Here is an 8,294-nt window from a genome sequence, read left to right as displayed (position 1 = left end):
GGTCTAGCTTCAATTGACTCACGCTTTCAACTATGAAAATCTTAAAATTAAGGTCAGTTTGTAATTTAAGCAGAGACAATTCTATAGTCTTCATAAATCCTCCCTATACTGATAATAATCATAAGCTCACTAATCAACAGCTTGAATATGCCATTCCTGGAGCTCTATTAAAAGTCAATGACCAGTAAAATTCAACTATGTGGAGTTTGAAACAGTTATCTACCACAGATAATGAGAAATGGTTGGGGAATATCATGGAATAATTGAAGTTAGATATTTACTTCATTGGATTTCGGATCACTGATCTGGATGATATATTTGAAAGCGAGGCTGACGATCCTAGGTTTGATCTGCTAAGGTACAGTCCTGAATGTACACTCCTGAGCTGTTGCATACTAGAACGAAACAACTATCCAGTAATTCCTGTTTTTCAATGGTTGCCTAGCGTAGATCAGTTTATCATTTAAACTATGAACATTTTATGTGTGTTTTTTTTGGCACACAGTGTTTATTAGGTAAAAGTATAAAAACTGATTTTAAAACAAATAAGTGTGAATGCATCAAGGCAAGTTTTAAAAGTAAGAAAGATTTAAATATTGAAATAATTCCAGGTATCACTATTCATCGTCTTTAAATACATAGTGCACCATACATTTTCTTTAGTTCAATGTTCAAATGGGTTGCTTTTGATCAAACTCCCTTAACGGAACTAAGTTCCAGGATATATTATAAACCTTGCGTGACATAATAATGATGGAAAATCTAATAAATCAGTTTTAAATCCCAGTAATATCTATATAAAACCGAAAGTGAACTCTTTTTAAGACAGCTACTTTTTTGAATTTGGTTTAAATGAACAGGAAGCATCTTGTATAGACGTGGGATAGATCTTAAAATTTGCAACCGTAAAAACTTATTTGAATAGTGTTGGCTAGTGGCTAGTAGTAGAGTCCAGGACTCGCCTTTCACCCTATTTATAACTAGTCAGCTGGATATCCTTTCATCTTCGTTTTGAAGTTTGAATGCAATACCCCTCATGTGTGGTATGGGTTCGACTGATAGCCATCACACTACTGCAATCAAATAATTTCGACTTAATAACAATAGATTTTAACAACATTCATCAGATTCATATTCTTATCAATAATATTGGTTAATTGCTCTGGCGCGAGACTGGTAGGTCCTGGGTTCGAATCTCGCGAGGCGAGGTAGTGGATGAGCACCACTGAGGAGTCCCACAATAGGACGAAACGGCCGTCCAATGCTTCTAGGTTTTCCTTGGTGTTCTAGCTTCAATTGATTCACGCTTTCAACTATGAAAATACTAAATCTTCACACAAAACCCCTTCTGAATAAGAAAATAAGTTTTGAAATCTTTCTAGTTTTATTTGTTGTGAAAAAATAAATGTATGAAGTTAAAATAAACGCGGATTTTTTCAGTCATTCTAGACATTTATATAAAGTACTGGACAACAGAAATGAACGATAAACGTTCCAGTCTATAATAAATTGAATAGGATTTCATGAATGTTTTGTATATGATAGTCATCGTAGATTGACTTCATGTCAGGCTTTCATGAAAACCATGAAGCAATGAATATCTGTTGGTTTCTTACGATGGAACTTCTCAATAAAATCTCACCAACAACTCAGTCAAAGATTGAATTCATGAAGTAAAGTTCCTCTTGGCAACTATTTTCTGCACAGGTTTTATGCTTCGTTGGGTATACTCACAGACTTGTTTTAAACTATCAGTTTTCTTCAACTTCTCTGTTCTTAATCGTCAATTAAAAGCTACTTCATTAAGAATCCTAAAATCTTGATAATCATTCAACATTTCCTTTGTCAGTGACATAGAAAAATTCCTGCATTTTGTATACATTTGGAAGATTAACAATTACATCATATACATCCAAGTTCTAAGTCCGAAAAGTTATATCATAAATGTTTTCACAAAAAATTTTAACCCTTTTTTCAGACCTATAAAACTAAGTCCCCACTTCCTCTTACTTACTTACTTACTTACGCCTGTTACTCCCAATGGAGTATAGGCCGCCGACCACCATTCTCAAACCCACTCTGTCCTCAGCCTTCCTTTCTAGTTCTAACCAACTTTTGTTCATTCTTCTCATGTCTGTCTCCATTTCTCGGCGTAATGTGTTCTTTGGTCTTCCTCTTCTCCTTGGCCTCCAGGATTCCACGTGGAGGCATGTCTTGTGAAACACTTGGGTGATTTCCTCAATGTGTGTCCTATCGACTTCCAACGTTTCTTCTTGATTTCTTCCTCCACTGGATGGAATCTGGTTTGTTGCCTCCCACAGTAACTTGTTGCTGATAGTGTATAGTCAACGGATCCGAAGTATTTGCGTAGACAACTGTTAATAAACACTTGTATCTTCTGGATGATGGCTTTCTTAGTTCTCCATGTTTCCTCCCCATAGAGTAGAACTGTCTTGACATTTGTATTGAAAATTCTGATCTTGGTGTTGATTGACAATTTTTCCAATTGCAGATGTTCTTCAGTTTTAAATATGCTGCTCCGCCTGTAGCTCCTCCGGGGTCTACTGCCGGTCACATGCCCGGGTAAAGGAGGAGGGTTGGGCATGGGGTTAGCGACCCCATCCCGTAGAAAACCAACTCGCTAAAAAGACGCTAACCAGAGAAAAAAAATTATTCAAACCCACTTACTTTGAAAACTTTAAGTGTTTTGGGAGTTACTCAAAGTTAAAGGTATAATGTTAGTTGCTTATTTAAAACTTTTGTCAAACCTAATTAATAATAATAATAAAATGTAGCGTAAGATAAAACTCAACTGCTATAGGAATTTTACATAATTGAATTCATGAGTCAATTGAAGCTAGACCACCATGGAAAACCTGGAAGCACTGGAAGGCTGTTTCGTCCTATTGTGTGACTCCTCAGCACTGCTAAAATTACTAAAATCTTCACAACATCACCCTTCTGATAATGCTATAGGAATTGATGATTATTATGGTTGTTCTCATCTTAAATGAAAGTTTTACTACCCATAAATCTAATCATTATGTTAACTCAATATTTGTTTGTTACAAATTCGGTCAGTCAGTCACAACGTAGAACTTCGTACGTACGTACATCAGTTCGAGTTGCCATACCACATTAGCACAGAGATCCAGTTGTCGATTCAAATCCCATAGTGGTAGAAGTAGTAAGAGTATAAGCAGTAATCCAAAAGATTATAGTTAGAAGATGTTATTGAAGTAGTATAATACAGTGAACTAAATTTGAAAAGAGAAAAAGAAAGAAAGGGACATGAAGAATTCAGAAGATTAGAATTTGACGGAACACAAAGAGTGGATGCACCTTCACCATTGCAAACGATTTTGAGCCATGTCATTCAAGGTCTCTAACCATCGATTGCTATCATCTCTCGGATCCTAACCAGGTAGTCTACACCTACCAGCATGGCTCAGTCCACTTGTCAATGACTTCATAGATTTGTGCCATGTTTTGGTCTGGCCGGCGCTAGCTTTCTTTCAACCTACTCTTACGTCATAAAACATTGCACGTCGGGGCAGTCGGTGGTTGTGCATACGTAACACGTATTTGTTACAAATAGGTAATTAGGTCTGACTCTGCATATTTCATACTTTGCAAAGTGTATTTATTAAGGAAAACCGAGAAATTCTTCCTCGACAAACTCATTACGATAATTAACAGTTTAACGTCATCGTAACGTGTTCAACATATATTACCTTACTTGCAAAGATTTGTTCTTCCTCACTGTTGACGTTCAGGAGTCCAAATAATATGATCTCATTTGACATATCTGCATATTGAGCAGATTGCTTAAATGTTGTCATTAAGTCACTAGTTTTAATAAATTGAACTTATAAAAGACATTGACACGTGTCAATCTTTAATATCAGCAATTGGAAAGCATTGACCTTAATAAATAAATTATCAAATTATATTGTCAATTGGATCTGACTGGTTGTTAAGTGAACTTCATGAAATGCAATTTTTTTGACAAACATTGACAGGAATCGATCAATGAAAGTAAATTAACTAACTGTTTACTACTCAAATAAACAAAAAGTATCAAAAATAACATTTCCAAACAAATGCATTTATGAAGCTACATGAGTCTCACCGCATCACAATGCACAGAACATAGTCAATCATATTTATATCACTTAAAAATCCAGAAGATCAATGAAAGACATAATGACCAGGAGAGCAGCTGATATAGCTTCAGATCACTATCTACCTGATGGTTGCCAAGATGAAATTAAAGCTGAAGAAACACTGGACAGCTGGGGATACAGCAGTACAAAGGTTCAGCATAGCCCTCCTAGGAGACGCTAACAAACCCATTGAATTCAAGATAACTCTCAACAACAAGTTCTAAGCCTTACAGGATCTACTGAAAGAAGAAGAAACTACGAGGGTAGACGACTAGAAAGGGATTAAAGAAGCACCAACTTCAATGTGTCTAGAGGTTCCGATTTGCATTAAGCATCATCGTAAGGAATGGATCTCTATCGAAACCCTAGACAATGTTTAAGAAAAGAAGACAGCAATTAACAACATATGAATGACAAAAGAGAAGGTTCGGGCACAAGCTAAATACACTAAACAAACAGATAAGTGACGAGAAGCATTAAAGCCGACAAACAGAAATACGTGAGAAACCTATCAATGACAGCGGAAAAAGTTGCAGCAGTAGGAAATATCAGGCAAATATATGACATAACGAAGAAACTAGTAGGGAGATATAGTAAACCGGAGAGACCCGTCAAGGACAAAGAAGGTAAGACAATCACTGAGATTCAAGAACAAAGGAAAAGATGGGCAAAATACTTAGAGGAACTGCTGACTAGACCAGCTCCACTGAATCCACCGGACATCGAAACAACACACGCAAATCTTCCCATAGATGTCACTCCACCAACGATCGAAGAAGTCAAGATGGCCATCAGACAAATCAAGAGTGGGGAAGTAGCAACAGGACCAAACAACATACCAGCCGAAGCACTGTAGTCAGACATTGAAGTAACTGCAAACATGCTCCATATCCTATTCATCAACATTTGGGAAGAGGAACAAATGACAGTAGATTAGATAGGAGAACAACTCGTCGAGATACCAAAGAAAGGAGATCTTAGCAAATGTGAGAACTACACAAGCATTACACTACTATCGGTACCGGCAAAAGTTTCATCAGTGTTGTCGAACCTGATGAAAGATTTAGTGGACTCCCGACATCGAGATCAACAAGCTGGATTCCATAAGGATCGGTCGTACACAGACCAAGACGTGAAAATATGGACCATTGTTGAGCAATGAATTGAATGAAACTCGTCACTATACATCAACTTCCTTGATTATGAGAAAGCATTTGACAGTATGGATAGGTGGAGTTTATGGAAACCTTCTTCGATACTATGGAGTAAGTAGCTGAGAAGATAGTCAATTTCATCTGGAATTCATACAGCGGACTATATTGCAAAAGAGGTGCATGGAGGACAGCTGATAGATCCACTCCATGTAAGAACCAAAGTCAGACAAGGCTGTTTATTCTTTTTCTTCCAGCGGTTGACTGAATTATGACGACATCCACGTGTCAGGGGAAGCATGGAATTCAATATACTGCTCGGAATCAACTAGACGGCTTATACTCCACAGATGACCTAGCTCTTCCATCCCATACACACCAAATGTAGGTGAAGACAACTAGAGTAGCAACAGCCTCTGCAGCATTAGGTTTCACTATACGCAAGCAAAAAACCAAGACCCTCAAATACAACACAGAGAACACCAACATAATTACAATTGACGGAGAAGCTCTGAAACATAATCAAAGCTTGACGTACCTGGGTAGCATCATCGATCAACAGAGATGATCTTATGAAGATGTGGATGAAAGGATTTGTGAAACAAGGACAGCATCTTTATTGCTGAAGAACATTCTGAACTTCAAATAATTGTCAACCAATATCAAAGTCGGAATCTTCAATTCTATTGTAAGGAACTGAAACGTGGAGAACTAGTACAACCATCAACGAACTAGTACAAGTATTTCTAAACAATTTTCTACGTAAGATACTGAATATCCGTTGACCAGATACCAATGGCAACAACCTACTGTGCAAGAGAACTAACGAACTTTCAGCTCAGGAGGAAACTGTGAAAAGATGCGGGAGGTGGTTATGATATATACTGTGAAAATCATCAAACAGCATGACGAGGTAATTCCTAACTTGGAATCAGCAAGGCAAAATTAAAAAAGGCATACCAAAGAACATCTTGGGCCACTGATTGAAGGCAGACATCGAAGTACTGAATAACAACTAGAAACAACTGGAAAGGATTGTCTAGGACAGAGTTCGGTAGAGAATGCTGGTGGGTGACCTATGCTCGTCAACGAGGGATAACAGGCGTAACTAAATATGTAATGAAAATAACATATACAATAGTCCAGTATCGTGAATCGACTAGACTTAAATACCTCAGCCTCTGAACATATATATAATAAGACGGAAACTTATGATAATTTTTTTAGATTTTGACTAGTATCAAAATCTAGTAGATATGTTTCGTTCTATTTGGAATCAATTACCTACTTCAATAATCGCTAACAATGTTTTTATTCATTACGATAAATATTTTTACAGTTAGGAATTCTCAGAATCAGTTGTACATTATAGTAAGAAATGCTTCTTTAATATACATCCAAATTGTAATTATTCAGAATGAATTTCAACATATTCGTCACTTGTTATTTTTAAAGAGTAGAGGAGAAGGAGAATATTCTAACGAACGACATACTGTATTCATATAATAGCTAGGATTCGTAATTATTCAGTTCAAACAAATCTAACTCAAGAAAGTTTGTTATAATATTTACATAATTGGAGAACAGGTGGTCAAGATATTCAAATCCACAACTCCATTGGGGGGATTGAACTCATTGCTTTTAGGTCTTGCTAGAAGCTTCAGTAGGTCTCAATATAAACAAAGGGAAAATAAAGACTCTCCGATACATTACAACATGCACCAATCAAATCACACTTGATGGAGAAGCTTTGGAGGATGTGGAAACCTTTACATATCAAGGCAGCATCATTGATGAACACGGTGGATCCGATGCAGATGTGAAGGTGCGGATCAGCAAAGCAAGAGAAACATATTTACAACTGAAGAACATGTGGAACTGAAAACAATTATCAACCAGATCAGGATTTTCAATACAAATGTTAAGACAGTTCTACTCTATGGGGCGAAAACATGGAGAACTAAGAAAGCCATCATCCAGAAGATACAAGTGTTTATTAACAGTTGTCTACGCAAAATACTTCGGATCCGTTGACTAGACACTATCAGCAACAAGTTACTGTGGGAGGCAACAAACCAGATTCCATCCAGTGGAGGAAGAAATCAGGAAGAAACGTTGGAAGTCGATAGGACACACATTGAGGAAATCACCCAAGTGTTTCACAAGACAAGCCTCCACGTGGAATCCTGAAGACCAAAGAACACATTACACCGAGGAATGGAGACAGACATGAGAAGAATGAACAAAAGTTGGTTAGAACTAGAAAGGAAGGCTGAGGACAGAGTGGGTTTGAGAATGGTGGTCGGCGGCCTATACTCCATTAGGAGTAACAGGCGTAAATAAGTAAGAAGCTTCAAATTTTTAAACCACTTAGTTCCAAATTCAATGACTTTTATTGTTTAACTTTTTATTGATTCCTAATACTATGCATCAGTTTTTATTTGTATGAATATGTACGTGTATATAATATATTTCCATTATTGTTTATTTTTAGCACTTAAAATGTACTTTTCATTTACAAAGTATATTCTGTCTGCATTCCTTTTATGATTATGATTATTTATAATAATCATTTATAATAATAATGATTATTATAAATAATCATAAGAAACTGATGAAAGGAATAAATCGTTTCTCGTTTTTCCCTTATTTCTTTCTCTCTTTCTTTCTTTCTTTCATCTAAGGTGAAATGTAATAACAATAATTCTTTATTTAAACGTTTACAATATTATTTATCTAATTCGGTTGAATAAAAGTGCCTATTTAATGTGCCTATTTGATATTTCTTTAATCATAAATATAGATGAGTGTATCCACATAGTTTTTATAATACTCCTCCTGTGTTACTATGTTATCTGTATTAAAAAAACAAAACAAAAAGTGTTATCTCCTATGCGTAGGTGTATATTATTGCCAAAAATAATAATAATCAAGCTTTAATTTGATTGGCTGAAAATGTTGAAGGTCATGGAAATGA

The sequence above is a fragment of the Schistosoma mansoni genome (assembly GCF_000237925.1).
Source record: "Schistosoma mansoni, WGS project CABG00000000 data, chromosome 3 unplaced supercontig 0105, strain Puerto Rico, whole genome shotgun sequence".
Classification (NCBI taxonomy): domain Eukaryota; kingdom Metazoa; phylum Platyhelminthes; class Trematoda; order Strigeidida; family Schistosomatidae; genus Schistosoma; species Schistosoma mansoni.
Note: the sequence above shows the minus strand (reverse complement) of the source record.